At 43.5% G+C, this 25,588-nt stretch overlaps 1 protein-coding gene across 3 annotated transcripts in view; it reads left to right on the top strand.

Moving 5' to 3' along the window:
- The window catches only part of SGMS2 (sphingomyelin synthase 2), a 93,980-nt gene that overhangs the window by 15,872 nt on the left and 52,520 nt on the right, over positions 1 to 25,588 (top strand). The window contains exon 1 of one of the 3 annotated variants that reach the window (XM_058666968.1): positions 21,250 to 21,371. The exons of the other annotated variants lie outside the window; for them this stretch is intronic. The gene's annotated coding sequence lies outside the window, so the exon portion shown is untranslated. Of the gene's footprint in view, positions 1 to 21,249; positions 21,372 to 25,588 lie in introns of those variants that run through there. 3 annotated transcript variants of the gene reach the window in all.

Raw genomic sequence — 25,588 nt, 5'->3', positions numbered from 1 at the left:
GACTCAGATCCCAGAAGCATAGTGGGATCAACCTGGAGCTACCTAAGCAGCGATTCAAAGAACCAAAACCTCAGAGCTCCCGGCCAGGTGGCCAGCAGGCAGAGCCTGGCGCCAAGTGGCACACTGGCTGCCCAGGGACAGCCCACCATGTGTACGCGGTGGCTGGAGTCGGGATCCCAGCAAGACGCCCCATCTTGAGGCCCACCAGCAGCCGGGAAGCTGCTGGAAGTTTAAACCCCCAGGCCCAAGGTCACGCCCCTCCCCAATCCTATTCACCGCCCAATGAGGGCGGTGGCAGGCAGATGACATTTTTAAAGCCCAAATTGGTCACAGGTCACTTGGCTGAGTACTGTAGAATACTGAATCTGGTGTCTTTAGCTAGTGAAGAAACCAAATGGTACAGTGGGAATTGTAAGATTTTCTGTAGCTTCAAATGGTGACTTTCAATGCAGGATACATGCTTTGGACTGTATGAGATTTTAGATGACTGAGATTCATGAGTCGTGGAAGGATGGCCACTCAGTTGCCTTTGTGTCTGACTGGGCTCTCTTAGGGCCAGGCATCATCACATTTAACCTCTTGCATCCAGCTCCCCCCGTCCACCTCCTTGCCATCCACCACCACCTCACCCCATCCTTAACTGTTTGCATGTGTAACATTTCTGTAACATCTTGTTCAGTTACTTGTTGTGATGCATTGGAAGGCAAGGCCACTGTCAGACCTAGACCAGAGAAATCATTACTGGCTATCAAATATCAGTCTGCAAAGAACAGATCCAGATCAAATGTAAGAAGATACATGTGGAATGGAGAGATGGAGCGAGGGAGGGGAGGGAGAGACTGCAGCTGCATCAGGTGTGAGGTGGGGAATAGCCAAGTGCAGGAGAAATATTTCAAAGCAGTAAATTCCCTCAGCAACCTGGCAAGCCACTGGCCTCATACAGTCACATGCTGGAATGCTTTGGATTTCTGAAACAGATTGATTTTTATCAAATGCCTGCACTCCATGTAGAGACTGAGATGTCCCCAGTTCACCTCAGTTCCTTGTGGAATTAACGAGTATACTCATCACAATCATGCAAACATTTGCTACCTCCTAAACACTCTTCTTTTTAAAATAAAATTTATGGGGCCAACACTGTGACTTAGCAAGATAAGCCTCCTGCCCACAGCAGCCCTATCTCATGGGCACTAGTTTGAGGCCCAGCCACTCCTCTTGCTACCCAGTTCACTGTTGATGTGCCCTGGAAAGCACAGCGATTGACTCAAGCCTTTGGGCCCCCACAGCCATGTGCGAGACCCGGAAGAAGTTCCTGGCTCCTGGCTTCAGATCAGCTCAGCTGCGGCCATTGTGACCATTTGGGGAGTGAATCCATGGAAGGAAGATCTTTCTGTCTTTGCATCTCCTTCTCTCTTTGTATCTCTGCCTTTCAAGCAAAAATAAATAGATCTTTAAAATAAGATTTAGTTATCTGATTTAAGAGGGACAAAGAGATAGCAATCTTCTGTCTGCTGGTTCACTTCCCAAGGGTCCCCAACAGCCAGGGCTAGTCCATGTTGAATCTTAGAGCTTGGTACTCCGTTGAGTTCCCCCACATGTATGACAGGGACCTAGGTCTTAAGGTGTCATCTGTATCTTGCAAGGTGCACATTAGTGGGAACCTGGATCAGAAGCAGAGTGGGGACTTGAATGAGGCACTGTGACAGGGGATGTGCCCCTTTCCTGCTATGCCATTTACCCATTCCCTCATGTTATTCCTGCATCCAGGGATTCCTGTGTGAATAAGAGTCAGGGTTCTCCTCTTAAGGAGCCATTTCATTAGACATCTTGAGTGAGGCTGAAAGATTAGTCACAGGTAAAAACAGATACCTACATCCCTATTTGGACCATTCTTTTGAAAAGCAGAGAGGTTTGCTGTAGTACAGTCAGGCAGCTTTGGTCAGAGGACACCAGATTTGTGCTGAAATGTGAGGGATAGCAGGGGCTCAGCTGAGGCTTCCAAGCACGTGATTATGGGAGCAGCAGAGCAGGGTCCTTGGGACATCAGTGTGTGGGTAGCAGAGATGGATAAGTGACACGTGGTCAGGCAGGCAGGACAGGGCGTGTGCTGGTTCTGTGGGCTTTGTCAGGAGTATGGGTGAGAAGGCACCAGGAAGTGATCTAGAAGAAGCATGTGGTCCCATTTGTGATGGGTGCCTCTGACTGCCGGGCAGAGCAGAAGCAAGGAACTCTGGCAGGGAGCAGTTGGCAAGCATTCTATAGGATGCAGCTGGGACTACGGTAGAGATACAAGATTCGAGAGCTTGAGAGATTCATAGGTAGAATATGTGACATGAGACAGTGGGAGCAAGCATGAATCGCTGTGTTTGGTGGTGAGGGTATTGACATGCCTAGAGTTCACCTGAGCAGCACAGTTATTAAACAGCAGATATCCATGTTAATCACTGGAAAGCTTGGATTTCACCACCCTTATGGTAGTTGACTACAGCAGCTTCTGTATGACCTTTTTAAGCAAGTGTTCCCTTTTTGTATTATTATTCGTATTTGGTAGTTATTTTGCCATCCCAGCTGTGTGGAAGAGTTTTCTACTTCTATCATTTTATGTTCCACTTCATTAGCCTTCTATTGCTGCAACCCCATTATTCCTGTTGCTGAAGAGATATTAAATGCATTGCTACTGAAGTATTATCCCTGTAAGTGGGAAGATAGGAACAAGAACAGAAAAGAAATCTTGTGTTTCTGTATCTTGGTAATGAAAATGTTATGAAGATGTGCACTCTTGAAACAGTATATGGTATTTGATTTTGTTTTTAGAAAGGATGTAGACCTGCCCAGCTCTGGCCATTGTGGTTATTTGGGGAGTGAGCCAGCAGGTGAAAGACCTCTCTCTGTCTCCCCGTCTCTTTTTTCTCTTTCTCGCTGTAACTGCCATTCAAATGAATAATTTTGAGATTTTTTTTGATGGTTAAAAAGCCAAAATTTATTAGTTGCATCAGACTTTATACACTGAGGGTCATATGAGATAAGGGAGGAGGTATTGAGCTTATCAACAAAACCCATCAACTGTTTCTATACTTTTGTTTGGAACTCCTTTTGTTTTGTATATCCCACCAAGTGTTCTCATTCACATGCTGTCCACTCAACTGTCTTCATACAAATGATATCCATTTAGCTATATGAATGATATATGCTCAATTGTTCTTATACAAATGATATCCAGTCAGTTATACAAAAGGTATCCATTCTGTTGTTCTCATGCAAAGGATATCCAATCAGTCACACAAATGGCATCCAACCAGTTGTTCTCATACAGATATTATCCAGTCAGTTGTAATCCTGTGCTCGCTGACCTTCTAGGGTCACAGTGTCCTTCTACAAATCCCCCTTCTGTGTTTTGTAAAATTAGTCCAGAAAGATTTAGCTAGGGGGAACATGCTCTTGGAAGAGCAGAAAAATGGGGAGAGGCAATATTATACAAAGATGACTTAACCAGGAACCACATACCCTAACTGCCTATCATACCATCTAGCTCCTCGACATCCTTTTTCCCAGGAGAATGAACCCTGGCTGCTGTCAGGCATAGGGGCCGACAAGCACTCTGGCTACTTCCTGCTGGAAAAAAGGGTGAAGAGAGGGGGCCACAGCAGCCGGGTATTCTCCAGGGAATGCATCTAGGGGTCTCTGGTGGAAGTTAGAAAAATAACAGCTATAATTTCTCCCAAGCTAACATGTTTTTGAGTTTAACCTAAATCAGAGTGGCACAGGATCAGTGAAAGGATCAACATTGATGTCCATCATATATAACAGCTGAGTACAAACTGAACATCAAAGTTTCTATGCAGTTACATCTTGTTTAGTATTAACAGTTGGTAAAACTTGTACTTACTGGTCAGGCTCCCTATTTGCTTTTCCTGGACTTTACTAGGTAGGATGTAGAGTTAAATTCTTCCTCACTAAGTTGCTGGAAATTTCCCTACTCACCTGCCTGAGACTTTTCTATTCTTCAGTTGTTAACATATGACTTGTTAGAATTGTAAAACTGTTTTGATTATCCTAAAATGCATGAATTTCTGTAAAATCATACTTGAATACTATAAACTGCAAAGTTTAAATTGTGGGTTAAGATTCTCTCTGAAAATTTTTTTAAAGAAAGCATTTGTTTCCTTAATTAAAGCCAATCTTACTTGAGAATTCTAAAACTAATTTTCTTTTTTAATTTTACATTCACTCTTTAATTTATATGCTTTGTTTCATAAGATGCTGTTCATATGGATAATCTGTGGATGTCATAATTTAAAATTTCTTTTAAAAAATCTTTTGCAAATGCTGTACTAAAGGGAAGTTGTTTGATTATTGTTCCTTTGGTTTCTTTTGAGTTTTGCATGGAGTCATTAATTATATGCATCTGGTTTGTCAAGCACAGTCCTGGTTTGTACCTGTTGACGGTGTAGCTATTCATGAATACTGTTCCCTTTCATTCTCAGTTGGCCTGATTTGAATGTTAAATTGTATTGCCAGCGTTGCGCTGTGTCATTAGGGTAAGTTGCCACATGCAGCTTAATATAGGCACTGGTTTGAGTCCCGGGCACTCCACTTCTTGTATAACTTCCTGCTCATGTGCCTGGGAAAGCAATGGAAGATGGCTCAAGTGGTTGGACCCCCAGATGCACTTGGGAAACTTGGAAGAAGCTCCTGGCTTTTTTCAGAACAGTCCAGCCCAGCTGTTGTGGCCACCTAGAGAGCAAACTAGCAGTTAGAGAGTTCTGCCTCTTGCTTTCTCTGACTCTGCCTTTCAAATAGGTATAATTTTTGAAGAAATTATATCATCACCCTAATTAAAGACCACATTAACAAAAAGCTAAGGGAATTAAATATGATATATTTTTGTTTTAATTCACTTCTATGGCATGCACACATATGAATATATGGGGGAGCTTCAAAAAATTATGGAAAATTAATCTTTTTAAAAAAATATTTGTTTTCATTGGAAAGGCAGATTTACGGAAAAAAGGAGATCGTGAGAGAAAGATCTTCCATCTGCTGGTTCACTCCCCAAATGACTGCAGTGGCCAGAGCTGGAATGATCTGAAGCCAGGAGCGTCTTCTGGATATCCCATACGGGTGCAGGATCCCAAGTCTTTGGGCCATGCTCTACTGCCCTCCCAGGCCACAAGCAGGGGAGCTGGATGGGAAGTGGAGCAGCTGGGACACAAATTGGCACCTATATGGGATGCCAATGTTTGGAAGCAGAGGATTAGGTAGTGGAGCCATTGTGCCAGCCCTTGCTTTATCTTTTAATTCCATTTTCCCAGGAACTGTTTGGAGCTTCTTGTAGCCTGGGGGTGGGATGAGGGGATGAGAGAAAGAGAGAGACATTATTATTCTTACAGGAACTGTCATGATGTGAAGAAACTTCCATTGTGTTAAGTTTGATTCCCCTCTCTCCAGTAAACATACTCACCTGTTGTTCATCATTGTTTCCTCTAGATGTGAAATCAGATAATATTCTTCTCTATTTGCAGCCTCATCTCTTTATGAGCAATTCAGTTATTGATATATACCTGATGACGAACAAGAGATAAAATTGGAGTTGGAGAGATGATTTTTATCTTGGGCACTTTGATGGGCAAAAGGTGCCATTTTGGTATTTGCTCTTGCATTGAGAAAAGATTCACATGATCTCCTCTAACCCTATCCCCTCTTAATATCATGTTTAATAGTATAAAATCCAAAAGTCATGCATACATTTTTAAGGATTTTTTTTTATTCAAAAGTCAGATTTACAGAGAGAAGAAGAGACACAGAAAGAGGTCTTCAACCTGCTGGTTCACTCCTCAAATAGCCTTGGTGACCAGAGCTGGGCCTGAAGCCAGGAGCCAGGAGCCTCTTCTAGGTATCCGTCATGGGTACAGGGACAATCCTTGAGCCATCCTCTGCTGCTTTCCTGGGATATAAGCTGAGAACTGGATTAGAAGTAGATCAACCAGGACTTGAACCGGTGCCCGTATGGGATGCCAATGCCACAGGCAGTGGCTTAATCTACTAAGTCATGATACCAGTGCCCAACATGCTCAAATTCTGTGATTGGGTTAGAGATGTTTGGAAGATTATGTGACAGATTATGCCCTGAGGCCTAGGAGATCTTCGAAGTAGAAGTTGGCGCTCTTGTTGGAGACCATTTCTTGGGGTTTTTCTCTAGAAAGTTGTAAGAGATTCAAAGCTAGTGAATACAAAGAAGACGTTGGTAAGACAAGTGCCTGTCTTGTGCCAGGCTGAACATCCAGCTGTAAACGAAGCAGCCATAGCTCCCACCTCATGGAGCACATCTTACTAGTTTACACGAGCCAGCAAGGTTATCATTATGTTGTGAAAGAGGGTAGGTGGTGGTGAGAGCCTGCTCTTGATCTCAGTCAGAGAAGAGGAAGGGATGTTAGATCCCAAAAGGGAGGAATAAGAAGTCGCTGGCTGTTTGCAATTGGTAGTGCAGACGTAATCCCTGGGAAGTGAGTGGTGGGTAAGGGTAGGACTGCAGGTTCATCATGTGTGTGGGGCCATTTAGCTGTCATCAAACATGAGCCCCTTCTGGGGTACTCTGTTACTGTATTCGTCAACCTTTGTTTTGTTATTGCCTCCCCAAGGAACTTTCCTGGATGGGTTTCTCATAAATACCCTCTTCCCTCTGTGGAATGGCTTTTTTCTTATTTATTTATTTATTTATTTATTTATTTATTTATTTATTTATTTATTTTTGGCATGGAGGAGGGTTGGGCATCTTCCAATCACCAATTTTCACCCCCTTTCTGTGGGTTGAAGTTTCCTACAAAAACGCATGTTGGAATTGAATCCCATTCTGATTTATTAGGTGTACTGTATAGGAGGTGATGGAAAGGTGGGGGTGTTTGCCCTAGGGGTCAAGATTCCTTCCTGTGGGGCACATCAGAGTACCTGAATTCATTCTATTGCCTGCTGCAGTTCCTGGTTCTGACTTCCTGCCACGGCAGACCACCAGAGGCAGCAGGCAATGGCAAAAGTAACTGAGTTGCTGCCAACTCACTCAGGCCTGTGTTCCTGACTTTTGGGTCAGCTCTGGCCTTCGCCTGGCCATGGTCCTGTAGGCATTCAAGGGGTGAACTCAAGATGGGAGATGTCTCTGTAAAAGATACATAGTGGTTGGGTGATGAGGAGGGTACTGACCTCAGGAGTGGATGAATCGATTCAGGAGTTAATCGATTTTCCAGGAAGTGGCTTTGCGACAGGAGTGAGCTCTGTTTCTGACTTGCTCATGCCCTCCACCCTCCCACTGTGAGAGGCTCTCTGCAGCTTCCCCTTCAACTGGAAGGATCTCACCAGATGCAGGTGCCTGATCTTGAACTTCTGGGCCTTCAGAACCAGGAGCCAAGTAAACCTCTTTTCCTTATAAGCAACCAGTGTTAGGTGTTCTTTTATAGCAATCCAAAGCCGACTAATGCGCTGCTGTTGAGAATGTGTGCTCTGTCAATAGGCTTCTTTTGGGACAGAAAGAGACTTTTATTGGGCTTGACATAGAATCCTTGGATCTTCGGCTAATTCTAAATTCCTTGAGGCAGAGGCCAACATTGGCAGACATGACAGGAATAAGCAATGCCACTGACTATGGCACTTAACTTTCATGAGTTTGGGAAGGGTGGACCCAGAAATGCTAAAAGTAGAGCTTGAAATTTTTAGATGGTCTGGTTCATCCAGCTTTATATTTAGATGGAGAAACTAAGATGACCGGGGAGGTTGGAATTCATCCCTCTCTGTAGTCCTGTGTGGTACTCCTTTGGGGGCACGTTGGTAAGGACCAGATTGATAAAACTGGTGATTGTTGTCAAAAAGGAAGTGTCCAGATCCTGGTCTACAGCCTGGATATGGAATTGGTAATTCCAAACTTGAAATTAATCAGGTTGGCTGGCTCTAACTGTACTTTACTGGAGTGTGGTGATGAAGATTGTGACAACGCAACTAAGAGAGATGAAAAAGCATCACTTCTGTGTTCTAGAGGTAGCATAGCCTTTGTCTGAAAAGATAAGATTTTTTTAAGCAATTACTTTAAAAAAAGATATTTATTAATTTGAAAGGCAGAGTTACAGAAAGAGACGGAGACACAGAGAAAGAGGGCTTCCATTCACTGGTTCACTCCCCAGATGCCTGCAATAGTCAGGGCTGGGCCAGGCCAAAGTCAGCAGTCCAGCTGGAAGCTTCTTCTGGGTCTCCATGTGGGTGCAGGAGGCCAGGGACAGAGCCATCCTCTGCTGCTTTCTCAGGGAGCCAAAAAGGAAGTGAAGCAGCTAGGACATGAACCACTGCTCATCTGGGCTCCTGGTGTGGCAGGCGCCGGCTTAACCCACTGTGCCACAGTGCTGGCCCCAACCAAAGATGAGTTTATACTAATTGAGAAGATTGAACTGGAGACGTGGGATACTGGTAACCTTGTAAAGAGAAAAATTTTAAAAAGAGGATAGAGCTGTTCATCTTCATTGTGATTCTTTGTCAAGAGGACAAGAATTTATTGAGAATAATTCATCTAAGGCATATATAGAGTTGTGAGGATGTAGGGTAGGTATTTGAAATTTGGTGAAGGGTACTGTAGTCTCAATTTTTTTTCTCTCTGTCTGTGTTAAGGTGACTGTGAGAGCCAATTTTAGATCAAAGAACTTGAAATTGTGTGGCAAAAAAGTGCTGTGCCTCAAGGAAAGTGGACCTGTCTTATAACCTGTCATTTCTACCAGCACCTTTGACTTTTTAAGCTCATTCTGTCAAACAGACTTGAAACTTTTTTTTAAAGCTTCTTTATTTGAAAGTTGTTACAGAGAATCTTATATCCACTGGTTCACTCCCCATATGCCCACAGTAGCCACAGCCAGACTGAAGCCAGAAGCTTCATCCAGATCTCTCACATGGGTGGCAGGGTCCTAAATGCTTAGGCTCTCCATAGGGAACTGGGTTGGAAGTAGAGCAGCCCAGACATGAACCAGGGCCCACATGGAATATCAGCATCTCAGGGGTAGCTTTAGCCACTGTGTCACAGCACTGGCCACAAGACGTTTGTCATTACTGTGTTTTTTTCCCCACTGGCCATTCATTACATTTAGAACATTTTTTAAAAATACTCTTTATCCTGCTAAGTAATCCAAGCCTGTGCATCATCCTGTTTCAACCTTTCCTTTTGTTGTTTTCATTTCCTTGTTGCTAACTAAATATATTGCCTTTCCTAGTGAGCCAGGACAGTTGTGAAACTTCCTTCAGAAGGGTGTGATTCCTTTTTTTTTTCTTAAAGATTTATTTATTTTTATTGCAAAGTTGGATATACAGAGAGGAGGAGAGACAGAGAGGAAGATCTTCCGTCCGATGATTTACTCCCCAAGTGACTGCAGTGGCTGGTGCTGCGCCAATCCAAAGCCAGAATCCAGGAACTTCAACCAGGGTCCCAAGGCTTTGGGCCATCCTCAACGCTTTCCCAGGCCACAAGCAGGGAGCTAGATGGGAAGTGGAGTTACCAGGATTAGAACCTGTACCCATATGGGTTCTTGGCGTGTTCAAGGTGAGGACTTTAGCCGCTAGGCCACCGTGCTGGGCCCAGGATGTGATTCCTAAGGGTCATTTCTGGATGGTTCGGTGTGAAGGACATAGCGCTACATGGTGGTCTTCCCTACGCTTTGTCTTTCCCCCTTTAGCACAGGCACTGAGCCCCTGCCCTACTTCTCCTAAAGGAAATGAGACTTTTTTATTGTTTGTTTTAAATAATGTGAATTGAACCTTCTATGAAAATGTCATTTGTGAAACCATGTTAGATACATTTTAAAAATACAACCAATCAATGAGTTATGTTCCAATAGTGGGGGATTCCTCAAAGCCCTCAATATTACTAAAATGCTTGTTTTTGTCCTCAAAAACACCATCCTCTCAAATGATGGTTGATTACAGTCTACTAAAAATCCTTATCAGCTCTTTGGACATAATCCAAAATTTAACCACATAGTCTATCTGATGGGCCAGATTTATTCAATAGCCTTTTCTAAATTACAGTGGTACTAGTAGCTACTTATTGTTGTGTTTTGGAGCAGAAGTAGTGGAGGTATCGTGGTGTCAGCTGTGAATCACCATGGTGGTGCTTGTCAACAATGAGAAGCAGAATAAACTGAGGGTGTCATGGCAACGGGAAATCAGTGGTGGAGCTCTGGCGCCAAAGTCCTTAGGTCAGTCTCAGTGCAGCGGTGCCTTCACAGGAAAGAGCTCAAAGATCTCGTGTCCTTTCAGTTCAGATTGGAGAGGATTCATTAGACGAGGAGGTGCTGCTTTCTGAACCGTGAGCAAGCAGGGTCCAGGTGTAATTCTGATTCACAGGTGTAATTTAGAGGCCACAGAAGCCTGTTGGAAACAGAGATGTTTCTATTTGTTAAACAAATCTAGTTTTGCAAGTTTTAATTGATTTTCTGGTCCCAGAATCAAGCAGCAGAATCTGGGCCAAAAATGAAAATGCCTCGTCACACAGGCCCGTTCTGTTTTTATAGCCAGGGAAGAGGAAGTTACCTACAGTAAACAGAAGTGAGGTAGTGAGAGCTGATTGGTGACAGCGCATGTCCATCTTATTTGAACTGGGTTTGAACAGTTGGCTGCTTCTGATTGGTAGAGACAGCTCTTGTTACAAGAGTAGGTTCTGGTCTGTTTACAGGTCCTTAGGTTACAGTTCCCCAGGTAGGGAGAAACCTTTATGGGAAAGTGAAAATATGTGTGGAAGCAGTTTTAAGCCAAGCAGTTCAATTTAGCATTTAAACTCACAGTTATATATAACTTATCATAGAATTTGGGAAATGACAAGGGAGTCTCTTTCTGTTTTATCAACAGATGCTTTTTACATTATGTATCTTGTTCACTAAGTAGTAGATGGTCAGAGAGGAGCTTAAGCTATTTTATAATAAGACAGCTCTTTTTAAAATTCTTAGATATTCAGCCACTAAAGTGGTTACAGGGGTCTTCTCCCAGGAAGACGTTTTAGATCTTGAAATGAACAAGAAATGACATCAGGTTTATCTTTTCAACTAGCTTAGGTTTAGAGGGAGTCTATTGTCAAATGCTGATTTGTCATTCCACTTCCTTCATTTGTTAATTTGCATAGCTGTCTGCCTTGGTTTCTAATGGAGACTGAACTGTTTGTTCTGTGTATAACCTGGAAGCCAAAGTTCTGACACATGATTTGGAATAGGGTCTTAGAAGTTGTCTTCCTGGGCCTGGCATAATGATTTGGTGGATAGACCTTGCCTTGTACATGCCAGGATCCCATAGGGACACCAGTTTGTGTCCTGGCTGCTCCACTTCCCACCAGCTCCCTGCCTGTGACCTGGGAAAGCAGTTGAAGATGGCCCAAAGCCTTGGGATGCTGCAGCATGTGGGAGACCCGGAAGAAGCTCCTGGCTTTGGATTGGCTTGGCTCCAGCCATTGCAACCAATTTCATCCATCAGTGGATAGAAGATTCTTCTCTCTGTAAATCTGTCTTTCCAATGAAAATAAATAATTCTTTAAGAAAAAAAAAGTTGTTTTCCTTGTCAGCTTCCGTCAAGGTGGGCTCACATAAAGCAAGAACTGCTCTGCTGAAACCAGAAGTGAGATGGGGGCTAGATTGAACACCCCAGGCCAGAGAGGGACCAGTCCTTGTCCCTTCCAAGAATGTGTCCCAGGAGGACAGGCCTGAAAGGGTTATGTCTGTGATCATCTGCAAGATAGAACTGATATCCACATTTGAAGCAGCGGGCTTCCCAGAGGCATGAGGGGAATGGGATCTTGGATTCTGTAGCAGAAATTAGAGAACACACTGTACCAGTTTCTCTGCTTCTGATCAAGTGCCCTATTCATCCACCTGCCAGAGCACCAGAGGATGGCCCACCCACATGGAAGATCTAGATGGAGTGCCAGGCTCATGGCTTCTGGTCTGGCCCAGCACAGCACAGCCATTGCAATCATTTGCGGCGTGAACCAGCAGGTAGAAGATCTTGCTGTAATTCTGCCTTCCAAATAAATAAAATATCTTCAAAGGCTAAATATCAAGAGCAGGCAAAGGTTTCGTGTTGGAGGGCTAGTGAAGGAACCAATGTTGCTGAGCAGTGTATTGAGGTATGCTTTGCAAGCCACTGTTCCCCCTTAATCCACTCCCATGCAAGATGCTTCCTTGTAGTGAACCTGGTGGGGACTGAAAAGCCAAAGAAAGTGCTGGAAAGCTGTATTTCCCCCAAAGAAAACTTTGTAGAAAGAGAAAGCTGATTTGCCAGTGTGATTCCTTGAGAGCAGCAGCTGGGAAACTCCTTAGTTAGGGAGCTCCATTGAAGTGAGTCATTGGCCACGGGGACCCTCATAAAGGGTGAGTCCTGAAGATGTCATTTTAGAAGCAAAGCAGGTTTTTTTCCTCAGGGTACAATTTTGTAAATGTACATGAAGATTTGTGCTGAGACACCCATCCCAAAATTCCCATTTGTGCTTGCACACTGAATGAAGCAAGGATAAATTGTGCCCTGCCATTTGCTTAAAGTATTGCCTTGTGAATATGTCTGTTGCATGTGAAAACACAGAAGGCAGTGTTCAAGTTACAGATCAATATGTATGTTATGTCACAATGGAATGCCCCCTTAATCACAAGTGTAGTTTCTTCAACGTTAAGCCCTATTTAGGATGGTCTCTACATTTACAAGGCTTAAATGTTTCGGAGTTACAAAGCACATTTATATCAGGAACTGTGCGCAAGCAGATTCTCATTGTTCTTAAAGGGCGTAACTGGGAACTATTTACTGTTGCTGTATTCCTTTACTGCCTAAGTCAATACCTGAAGTGGTTTTGATTTTTCAAAAAAAAAAAATTACTGTCTTTGTTTCCAAGAGTTTATAGCTTTTTCCGAGAAATACTCTTCTTGGTAAATTAATAACCTTTAGATTTTAGGTTTTTAGAAAAGAAGAAGTTCCTGTATTCTATACCATCCCCCATTAGTTTTCCACATTAGTGCTGTGCACCTCTTAGAATTAATGATCAGTCTGATATATTCTTATTAACTGAAGTCCCACTTCACATTAGGCTTCACTCTGCTTTCTACCTTCTGCAGGATTGAAAAATGTAAAATGATGTACATCCACCAAACAGCCACATGCACCATCTCAGGTTCACTGTCCTCAAAATCCCTGGGCCTTGCCTGCCTGCCTGTCATCCCTCCTCCTGATTGCCTGGTAGCCACTGACCTGTGGCACAATCTCCATAATTCTGCCCATTTCCACATTGTCCCCTATTGGAGTCATACACCATGTTGCCTTCTCAGACTGGTTTCTTTCAATTAAAATTTGTATTTAATAATTCTTGATGTCTGTGGCTTGAGAAAATTTTGCTTAGCACTAAATGATATTCTATTGTATGATGCTCCAAGTTTGCATGTGTATATTGAAGGGTATATTGGTTGCCTCCAATGCTTGGCAGTTATGAACAAAGTTGCTATAAACGCTTGTGGGCAGGTATGTTTGTGTAGACGTATTTTCAGTTCGTCTGGGGACGTGCTAAGGAGTGTGATTGCCCTGCCTACATGACAGAATGATATAGTTTGGGGTTTCTGTAAAAATTTATTTGTTTATTTGTTTATTTATTTAGACAATCTTGACATAATTGGGGTAAAAAGGTTCAAGCACTACAGGAAGATGGGCAAAACAATTAGTTCTGTATTGTTTCCTTAATGTATCTGATGTAAAAGGGGATTTTAAGGGAGAAACCCCATCCAGTCTCCCACCCATCCGCAGGTCCCAGATGTGGGGCATGCTCCGAAGGTCTTGCTCAAGTGGTTTTGATAGTTCAACAGTTCTGAATTGCTGCCACTCTCACCACTCCAAGCACGATGAGGTCGTTGGATAATCCATTGATTGACACAGTCCATCATAGAGTCTCCATTTGACCAGTATTTTCATTGCCAACATATAACTGAGGTGGTTGATTGACTTGTTCTGTCCTCTGTCTTTTCATGGTTAGGGTTCTGAGTCCAGAAGCTCGATTGGGGGGATCCCCAAAGAAACTTTGTCTGAGGTGTTCCCAGACCAGATTCTTGTATGTACTAGCAAGCACAGAGCCCGGCACAGTCCATCGCCCGGATCAGCTGGTGGTTGCAATTGTTGGGTTGATTCTGTTTCCAGCCCTGTCATCAGAATGGTATAGTTTTATAAGAAGTTACCAAACTGCCTTTTGGAGTGAATGATGTATTGTTTTCAATTCCCACCAGTAGTGAACGAGAAGTCCTGTTGCTGCAAGTCCTTCCCAGTGTTTGGTGCTGTTAGTGTTTAAGGTTGCGATTGTTGTGTACAGTGGTATCTCCCTGGTATAAATTGAATCTCTCTAATGACGTGATGTTGAGAAGTGTGTGTGTGTGTGTGTGTGTGTGTTTCCGTCTACATATGTTGTTTGAATGAGGTGTCTGTTCACATCTTTTGCTCCTTTTTATATTCAAGTTCCTTATTTTCCCACATTTAAGAGCTCTGTGTATATTTTGAATATGGCCTTTAACAGATTGGTGTTTGATGAAATATTTTCTCTTGGTTGGGAACTTCTCTTCATTCTCTGAATGACGTACTTTTCAGGGTGAAAGTTTTTAATTTTAATAAGGTCTACTTTGTTTTTTTCTTTCAAGGTTTTCTTTCATGATTTGTGCTTTTATGATCATATCTAAAAACTTATTCCCAAACTCAGAGTCACCTAGATTCTTCCATATATGTTATTTATTTATTTATTTTTTATGATGCAGTTCCATAGGCTCTGGGATTTCCCTCCACCATCCTCAAATCCCTTCCCCCACAGATTTCCCCTATATTATTATAATAGTACAATTCTTCAGAAACAGTCGTAAGTAAATCATTCTGCTATATAAGTGTATCCTGAAATTGTAGGTATAGACAATGGTAGAGTCCAGCATCCTGTTATCATGATATATTTAATAGTTTCATTGGGAGTTCATCTTTGATTTGGAAGTAGATATGATTACCACATTGTATCTTCACTTCTCTATGTGATAGTCTCTATTACAGTTACGCTGGATGGCTATATGTACTAACATATTTACCTATATGCCTACTGATCTTGTATTTTGCATGAAAGTTGACTTATATCAAAGAGAACATGTGATATTTGTCCTTCTGGAATTGTATTATTTTATAAAATACAATGGTCTCTACTTAAGACCATTTTGTTGCAAATGGTAGGATTTCATTTTCTTTTAATGGCTGAGTAGTATTCCATGGAGTAGTAAGTGATTTTTCAGATTTTCTGCTGTGTGGCAACCTGGCTGCTCAAGCACAAATGGTTGAAAAAGCTTTCAGAGGAACAGTGCTTTATGGGTACAGAGTTCCACTTATTCTCTAAGAGAATATTTAGCATCTGCGCATCTCCCTGGGGTTCCCCCTGTGTACCTCTCCTGAAGTGACGTGGGCTGGAAGCCATGTCTGTGTGGGGACAATGAGTTCCCCTTCCCCTCCATCATAGACTAGCAGTGGACTGCAGTGCTGTGCTGTTCTGAGTCTATGGTGTCCAGTACAGCAGTCACAGCTGCCTGTGACTGTTGAGCCCTTGAAATATGGCTAATTAATAAAAATGTAAATTAAGTAGCCCCATGTGGTATATGCCTATGGTGTGGAACAGCATTGCATTAGAATATTCAAACAGATCCAAGAAACTACTACTCCTTGTCCTCATACATGGGAAGTACTTAGCTCCTACCAGGCACATTCCTGAGGACTGAGGAGCCAAGTATTAGGGGTACACATGGAAGCTGAGTTCACTGAGGCCCAGTCACAGCGGCACTAGGATCCAGATGAAAAAGGCCTCTTCATCGCAGTGGAAGCATCTTGGCCCGGTCTCTTTCCCAGGAAGCCCACTTCTTGTTTCTATCTTATTTCTCACTGCTTTCAACTAGAGGAAGGCTCATCCAAGTATGCATTCTTAGAATTTTTAAAAAAGATGTATTTACTTGTTTGAAAGTCAGACTTAGAAAGAGATCTTCCATCCACTGTTTCACTACCCAGATGACTGCAACAGCCACAAAAAAAGCCAAGAGCTTCACTGGGCCTCACACATGGGTACAGAGGCCAGACATGTGGCTCCTCTTCCACTGCTTTTCTCAGGCCATGAGCAGGGAGCTGGATCACAAGTGGCAGGACCAACAAGAGAACCAGTGCCCATATAGGATATTGGCACTGCAGGTGGCAGCTTTACACACTATGCCAAATTGCCAGACCAACATTATTAGAATTTAACCAAAATTCCATGAAGTATGAAGTAAAAAATGACTCTGATGAATAACTCTTATGCAGTTTTTGTTTTTAAATGTGATAAAAGGGCCCAGCGCAGTAGCCTGGCATCTAAAATCCGCACCTTGCTTGTGCTGGGATCCCATATGGGCGCTGGTTCTAATTCAAGCCACCCTACTTCCCATCTAGCTCCCTGCTTGTGGCCTGGGAAAGCAGTTGAGGATGGCCCAAGCTTTGGGACCCTGCACCTGTGTGGGAGACTTGGAAGAGGCTCCTGGTTCCTAGTGATTTGGCACATCTCCAGCAGTTGGGATTGGCACATCTCGGCAGTTGGCGGTCACTTGGGGAATGAATCATTGGATGGAAGATCTTCCTCTCTGTCTTCCCTCCTCTCTGCATACATGACTTTGCAATAAAATAAATAAATAAATCTTTTAAAAATGTGATTTAAAGTGGGGGTTATTTACTTTCTTACTTTTGCCCAAATCAAAATAACAATGCTTTACTTTTCACATATTACTTAATAGTCACTTTACAAAGGCAGAGGGGACCTTGGGGTTCCATTTGAATGTGTTGACCCTCTTCTTGAGGGCGCCATGTTTGGAGATCAAGGTGACACTCAGGGCCTGTAAAGGTCAGCAAAGAGGAGCCTGATCACCAACCGTGGTTTCTTTCCCTTGGTCTTCCTAGAGCTGAGGTGCATACTGTGCAGCCATACATGATGATAGAGCTACTGCATGACATATTTACCACATCACTTCCCATTTCATGACTGCCCATCCTTGGAGTATGCATGGCATCGAGGTGCCACCAAAGACCATGTGGCCAACATCTTTCTTTTTATTGTGATATATTCTTTCTGTTTTATTTCGAAGGCACTGAGACAAAGAGAGTGATCTCCTATCTGTGAATTTACTTCTCATCTGCTGATTTTCAATGGCCAGGATTTGGCCAGGCTGAAACCTAATCCAGGTCTCCATGTGGGTGGCAGGCACTCAGGTGCTTCAACCATCTCCTGTTGCCTCCCAGGATGCAACTTTGACAGAAGCTGAAATTGGAAGCAGAGTTAGGTGTTGAATCCAGGGACTCCGATGGGCTGTGCAGGCATCCTCAGGACACTGAGGACACGGCTGAGCCAAATGCCTGCCCTCAGATGGATGTCTGGATGTTCTCTGCACCCCACGTGTGTTCATCCTCCCAGGTGTCAGAGGACTTAATTTCATCTGCTTTATCTGGCTCAAGAGACACTTGCAAAACCTTTGAGTCGTACGTCCCTCACTTTACTTTTTTGTTCTTCTTCCTCCTTTCCAGTTATTCTTGGTGTTTCTTTCTGCCACAGGGACGCCCAACACCTTTTGGGGACCCTGAGAATGTAATTTCCATGCTCCCATTTTTATATCTCTGCATATAATCTTTCCAGCAAACTTGAAGGAAGATTTGCTTTGTGAGTTAGAGGTTTATATGCACTGAGATAGATAAATCTGCCCCTTGCTTTGCTTGCTCTTGCTCAGGAGGCATGTTGCACACCTGCAGGGTGCAGGTGTCCAAGATGGGTGCGACACATGGGAAAAGCGGGTGGACTCTTTTTTGAACCAGATTAGGACAACTACAGATCGTTCATTAGAGAATCAAAGTGCTGTTAAACTAGTAGGGAGGCTAAGCAATCTCTTAGAAAGCTTAAGAGCCATAACAACCAAAGATGAGGAGAGAGAACAAAAGAGAGAAAGTGGATTACTCACCAGGAAATCCAAGAAATTATCAACCAAGAGTTTTGAGTGTTTGGGAATGCAAATGAGACTGCCTGAGCTAGGTCATGAGTGCAAGTCTAGCACTGGCTAAAATATTCAGGCAGGTGCAGCTATTCTGCTCGCTCTCTTACCCTACTCCTGGCATGTTTGCCCCAGATGCCTTGCACCTTTGGCGATCGTGCTTCCAGATGTAGTGAGGAGTCAGTCTTCCTCCCATCTCCATCTCCCACCATCTCCGTCCTAAAATTGGCTTCCATCTTAATTGATGTCTATGAATTGAGTTTCTTGTTTCATTTTTACTTTTAGTTTCCTTTTTATTTTTCAAACACAGAATTTTATTTGAGCAAGAGCAAGAATCTTAATAAATCTGTATATTTTCTGTAATTCCATCAACTGTGCAATCAGGCTATGTTTAGTCAGAGAAGTGGGCCGCTTGACTCCCTGGTGTCACATTTGTACAAATGACATCTTGCTAAAAAGAAAACTTTGAGATTCCAGGACTGCATATTTTTATTTGCTTATACTACCCCCCCACACACATATATACACATACACACACACAGTGGCCAAAAAGAAAAAATGAGGCCTACTATTTTTATCCTTAGTGAATAATGGTATTAAATAGATTATATGCTTGCCATAATAAACTTTTTTCTTAGAGACTATTAATATAGTAGCTGATATTTGGAATTGGGGAGAGTGTAGTCTCTAATTTTTCAATTAAAATAGCAACCTATGTTTATTTTAGAAAATTTTATGTTTGGATAAGCAGAAGTGGAGTTTTTCTATCACCTGGTAGCATGTTGCATGATCTTTTTAGTCATATCTATGTTTATAAATGCAGATTTTAAAAGTAGAATAAATTGAATCATACACATGTTATTTTGTACCTACAATTAAATCATGAACTTCTTTTATTTCCCACTAAACATAATAAAAGAATATTTGATTATAATAACATATCCATCTACTGCAACTTGTTTCTTTTTTATTTTATTTATTTTTTTAAAAAGATTTATTTATTTTTATTACAAAGTCAGATATACAGAGAGGAGGAGAGACAGAGAGGAAGATCTTCCGTCCGATGTTTCACTCCCCAAGTGAGCCGCAACGGGCCGGTGCACGCTAATCCGAAGCCGGGAACCTGGAACCTCTTCCAGGTCTCCCACGTGGGCGCAGGGTCCCAATGCATTGAGCCATCCTCGACTGCTTTCCCAGGCCACAAGCAGGGACCTGGATGGGAAGAGGAGCTGCCGGGATTAGAACCGGCGCCCATATGGGATCCCGGCACGTTCAAGGGGAGGACTTCAGCCGCTAGGCCACGCCGCCGGGCCCAACTTGTTTCTTTTTTAAAGAGATATCTGTTTTTGAAAGGCAGACTTAGAGAGAGAGAGAGGGAGAATCAGCATTCTTTCTTGAGCTGGTTCACTCTCTGGACAGCCACAGTGGGCAGGATTGGTCCAGACTGAAGCCAGGAACCCAGAACTCCCATCCGGGTCTCCCACGTGGATTACGGGGACCTCTACTTCTTTCCCAGGCACATTAGCAGAGGGATGTGTGAGAAGCAGAGAAGCTGGGGCTGGAACAGCTAGGTATCAGCCACATGTGATACCAACATCTCAGGCAGCTGCTGAACCTGCGTGGATATAGCACCAACCCATCACAGTTTACCAAGTAGCCTCTCATTGTTAGACACACTAGTTTTGCTTTTTTCATTATTAGCCATAATGTCATGATTAATATTCTTAGAGGTAACCTGTTGCTTTTTCTTAGGAGATTTCCAAATTATAAGAAATGTATTTTACAATAGCCCTGGGAAGCACGTTAACTTCCATGTTTTTAAACCATTTTTGTTCATTTAATTTTGCTTATTTGATTAGAAACCAGTGGATGGGGGAGGTCCTCTATCTCTGTCTTTCAAATACATGAAAACTACAAAATGAGAAAACAAACAAACAACCACAAAAGCCATGAAATTGCAGGCTGCTTTCCAGAACTGTTATATAATATGTTTCTTACAGCAGACAGTAGTGAAACCTCCCATGCACTGGTTTATTCTTCACACGCCTCCAACTGCCAGGGCTAGGTCAGATGGAAGCCAGAAATGTGGAAATCAACCCAGGTCTGTCACATGGGTGACAGGAAGCCATGCGCTTAGGCCGTCCTCCACTGCCTCCCAGTCACACATTGGCAGAAAGCTGGGAGAGGGAGTAGAACATAGCTGTTCAGGGGTGAGCATCTCAATTGGCATCTTAACCGTGCATCCGATGCCAGCCCTGGATGTCACAGTACGTTAATAAGTAGTGTCTTTTTGATTTATGTTTCTTTGCTCACCAGTAGGGATAAAAACAGTCTCATGTCCAATGTTAAGATGTAATGGATTGTCTTCATCTGTTGCAGAAGGTTTGGCAACATTTATTAAAATTAAAAGCTAATTTCCATTGTAACAAGTATTATTTCTTCTGGCTTTTACCTGGAGTACTTTAGGGAATTGAATGCGATGATAATAAGTTTGTGTGATGTAGGAAAGAACCAGATTGGTGCTACAGAAAATTAAGAGAAAAAAAAATGAAATAGCTTTAAAAAGCAGGATCCTGACACACAGAACTTGTTTTCATCTGTTATTCAACATTCCTCCCTGAGCTTTGGAAAAACAGGACTCTGGGGGCGGAGAAGGAGGGCATTGAATGTGCTACCTTAGGCAGAGGGAAGTACAGAGTGACCTTTCAAGATATTTTAAACTTAAGAGTCTATAATTAGAAATCTATTTGAATTCTTCAAATAATGTTTTACTCCAAAAGCCCGTCTAAGTTAGTGGTTGGTTCTCCCCACTTCTTTTCTCCCTCCCTCTCTGGTGCATCCGAGAACCCCCAGCTTTGGAGAACTCTCCCCATGTCACACTTGTGGGTCACTGGTGTGTGTTGTTAAAATGTTGCCCTCCCTCCTCCGTGGCAAGCAGCCTTATTTCAGGGACTTTCTTATCTCACTTGCAAGGGGTGAGTGACGTGGGACCCTCTGGGTGTGTGACTTATCTCACACAGGGCAGCCAGCCAGCCAGGGGATACATGTTTGCAACGGTAGAGTTCCTGTGGGCCTCAGGCCAAGAAGAAAACTTCATGATGTGTTCCCTTCCCTCACAGAGGTTGCAGTCAGGCAGGTGTAAGACAAGGAAGATTTTACCAAGACCTGATGAAAGAAGTAGGAGTTGCCAGGTTGTGATGGGTCAGGTGGAAGACATGCAGGGGAAGCAACAGACAAGGCTTCACAGGGGAAGGCAAGATCATCCAAGGATGTGCATGGATAAACTCTAAATGCCGGCTGTCCATTCAGTTCCTCTGGACTACAAGGGTATGTGTCTATTTCTGCTTTGTTTTGTAATACCCCATCTGTACTAAAATGAAAAAAATTGCTACTGTTGATACTACTTGTAACACCATTTCCTGTAGTTACAGTTTACTATGTATTTCAAAGTAGCTATAAGATGGCATTTTGAATATCACCTTGCAAAGAATTGATCATCATTCATGGTGATGGAAATAAAAAATACATTAATTTGGCCATCACACATTGGGAAGGGGCTGGTTAACACCCTTTGGTTTACATTGAAGTTCTTCAATAATTACCCTTGAGAGCAGCCTGCTTTGCAAGATAAATGGACAGATTGGCAGCTGACTGTATTCACAAGGTTGCACCTGCACCAGGTCTGTCCAAGGTAGGATGGCTGAAGGAGCCCAGGACCCCTTTTTGTTTTTTTAATTTTTTGACAATTTTTACATAGTTCATTAGGGCACAAAGTTTCAAGGGTTACAGGAAAGTGGGTAAGACTATTATTTCCACCTTTTTTTCTGTATCTGGGGTAAAGGGGGGGATAAAGAGAGAAGCCCCACCCAGCCTCCCACCCATCCTAGGTGCCTGACATGAGGCATGCTCTGAGGGTCTTGCTCAAGAGGTTTTGATAGTTCAACAGTTCTAAATTGCTGCCAATCTCGCCATCCCAAGCATGATGAAGTCGCTGCAAAATCCACTGGTTGACACAGTCCACCTTAGAGTCTCTGTTTGCCCAATTTTTCACTGCCAACATATGGCTGGGATAGTTGATTGATTTGTTCTGTCCTCTGTTGTGGTGCCAGGTATCCTCTGCAGGTTCCGATAGACTGCCATATCCTTCATGTGCACCTGGTTATGCTCTCCACTGCTCTGTCTGAGCCTCTGAGGAAGCTCGGCTCTGACACTTGCATGGCATGGCAGACCATGGAACCTGCACTTCTCTTCGTCGTTAAGGTTCTGAGTCTGGCAGTTCAATTGGGGAGATCCCCAAAGAAACTTTGTCTGAAGTGATCCCAGACAAGATTCTTGTGTGTACTTGCCAGTACAGGGCCCGGTACAGTCCATTGCCCCAATCAGCTGGTGGTTGCAATTGTTGGGTCAGTTCTGTTTCCAGCCCTGTCTCCCACTGGAACCAATGGGTGTTGCATTCCAGCCTGATTCTGCCCAGCACACACTCTGCCCTCACATAAACCCATGGGAGCTTCAGCCTAGTCGGAGTGACCCACAATAGTCCCCACCAGGCCCGCCACCTGCTCTAGTTCTCGTGCTTGCCAGTATGTATGACAGACTAGTCCAGTCTGTCTCACATTCCATTTAACTCTCATACATGTCAGTGGGCATTGATTCCTAGTTCAACCCAAGAGGCCCACTATCCAGCCCACAAACATGCTGGTGGGTGCTGTTCTGTCCTGCCAGGTCTGCCCCAATCCTGGCTTTCATGCTGTCCAGTGGAAGTGATAACCCAAGAGGGAGGTGCCCACTATTTCCCTCCTGGGCCCACTCCCGGATCATGAACTTCCCAGGTGGTTCTGCAGTTTAACTTGACAGAATTAGCCCCTGCTGCCAGCATCTGCCAGCTGATGCTGCAGCAAAATCAAACCAACCCATTCTGCTGTATGTTTGCACCAGTAGAGACAGTCAACCAAGCCTGGCTTTTCCCTGATCTGGCTCTCATGAGGCCCACAGGTGTTACAGCCCTGCCTGGTCTGGTCTGATCTGTCCCCATCCCAACTCATTGCTCTCCATTGGAGCCCAGGACCTCTTAAAGCCAAAGTATGTTCTCTAATAAGCAGTATTTCCAAGAGAATGCATCTGCCGTCCAATCTGCAGTGATTGTGTCTCAACCACAACAGCTTTTGTCATATGGAAATGTTGCTTTCATGGTCAGGCAGAGCCTGAAATGACTGATGAATAGGAGTGGCTCTCCAAGGTGCTGCACAGGTGGAGAGGACAGCAGCTGTTCTTGGGCCAGTGATGGCCAGATTCAGTAAACTCAGGAACAGATACTCTGGGGAAAGTCACCTTTCAGTGAATCCATTCATTTGGTGCTTTTCTGTGACTGCATTGCAACTGTTTTCTGATGCTGGAGAATATATCGCACACATTTAGAATAGACTCCTCCTCCTCAGCTCTGATGATGGGAGCATAGCAGAGCGAAGGGGAGCTAACAGCTGGACTGGGGTAGGGGTGTGGGATTCTGGTCCCTGAAAGGAGCCAGACCTTGAGAGCTGTGCATTTCTTGGCTTCCTGCACAAGAAACCGGAAGAAGTAGGCCTTGGACTTTATTGAGAGAAACTTGAGAAACACATGACATTGCCCCTTGTATACAGACCCACAGTGAGCAGAGTCACGCAAACTGTTCAGACTTCTTTTCTGGAGCCAGTACTGTGGCACAGTGGTTTAAACCACTGACTGCAATGCTGGCATCCCATATGGGTACCTCCTTAACCCCCAGCTACTCCACTTCCCATCCAATCCTGTGCTGGTGCCCTGGAATAGCAGTGGAAGCTAATCCAAGTTCTTGGGTCCTTGCCACCTGCATGGGAGACCGAGATGAAGCTCTGGGCTTCAGCTTAGCTCAGCTTTGCTTGTTGCAGCCACTTGAAGAGTGAACCACTACGTGGAAGACCTTTCTCTCTCCTTCTTTCTTCCCTTCCTCTCTCTCTACTCCCTCCCTCCATTCTTCTCCTTTTTCTTTCCTGTTTCTGTCTCTGTAATTCTGCCTTTCAAATAGAGAGAGAGAGAGAGAGAGAGAGAGAGAGAGAGAGAGATATGAGATGAAATTTCTTTTGTCTTTGGTAACAAAATATATTTTCCAAAATATATTTTCCAGGTATTTCCCTTGACAACACAGGTTGTCTCCTTCCCTCCCCTCAAGTTTGGAAAATTGTTTTTATCCTCTCTTACTCCCTAGCTTCCTTTGTGGTAGTTACAAAAGCATCGACAGCCAACTGTACAGCCCAGTTTTAATCCTTTTGTAAGGATTAACTTCACACTGCAGTACCTCCAGGTCTCTATCTCCCTCAGTCATTTAACAGATGTGTGTAAAGCTTACTTCTTGCCGGGGGCTATTTCTGAACTCTATAGTGAAAGTCCTCAAATCTTCTAAGGACTCTATGCATTTAGCACTGTTATTGTCCCTGTTTGTAGCTAGAGGCACAGGCAAGGGGATTAAGAAAATCACAGCAGGGCTAAGTGCGGAGTCCCTAAGGGCTTTGCTGCCTCCACCAGGATCTGCCGCTGGGAGTAAATGGAGCAGGATTTAATCCCAGGTTAGGGTTAGGTTAGAGACGGTGGATTTAAACCTGGGGTTAGGGTTATAGTTAGGGCAGAATCAGGCTGGAATGCAACACCCATTGGTTCCAGTGGGAGACAGGGCTGGAAACAGAACCAACAGTCCAAGGTGAGAGATCCTGTTCACTGGTTCACTCCTCAAATGAGGCAACATCTGGGGCAGACCTAGGCTGAAACAGGAACTCAATGTGGATCTCCCACTGGATGACAGAGACCTAGTGACTTGAGCCACCATTGTCACCTCCCAGGGCATGCATCAACAGGAGGCTGGGAGCAGGATTGGAGCCAGGCGTTGACCAAGGTGTTTGGTTGTAAGCATCATAACCAGCATCTTATTAACCAGCTTCATCACAATATAATTGTTATCTTATGGAATTCATTCTTCAAAATCAGACAGTGCAGTGGTCTTCAGTATACTCATTGCTTGTAACCATCACCATAATCTGATTTACATCCTCACTAGAAGAAGCCACATACTGCTACCATTTACTCCTCTTTGACCAGCCCCCAGCAACCACCCATCAACCACCCATCTGTTTGTCATCATGGATTTACCTTTTGTGTAAATGTAATCACATGATTATGGTCTTTTGTGACTTAGAAGTTATCAAGGTTCACCGGTGTTGAAGCATGTATCATTGGTTGATAACATTTGTAGCTTTACCACATCTTATCCAGTTATTAGTTCATGGACATTTTGTTTGTTTGTTTTCATTTTTTGGCCTTGATGAGTAATGCTGCTATGAACATTTTTGTGCAGGTTTTTGTTGGGACTAATGTTTGTATTTTTGTTTGGCATACATTTGTTCCAGAGTTTCTTCTAATAGTTGATTATTTTTGATGATACTGAACTGCACTGAAAAATCATTTCTGGTTGAAATTGGGCACAAAACATGTTCAGACAAATAATAGTCTATTACAGTAATCACCTGTTTGGTGTATTA

Source organism: Ochotona princeps, chromosome 7 (genome assembly GCF_030435755.1).
Source record: "Ochotona princeps isolate mOchPri1 chromosome 7, mOchPri1.hap1, whole genome shotgun sequence".
In the NCBI taxonomy this organism is placed as follows: domain Eukaryota; kingdom Metazoa; phylum Chordata; class Mammalia; order Lagomorpha; family Ochotonidae; genus Ochotona; species Ochotona princeps.
This window is presented reverse-complemented; position numbering and strand designations above follow the sequence as displayed.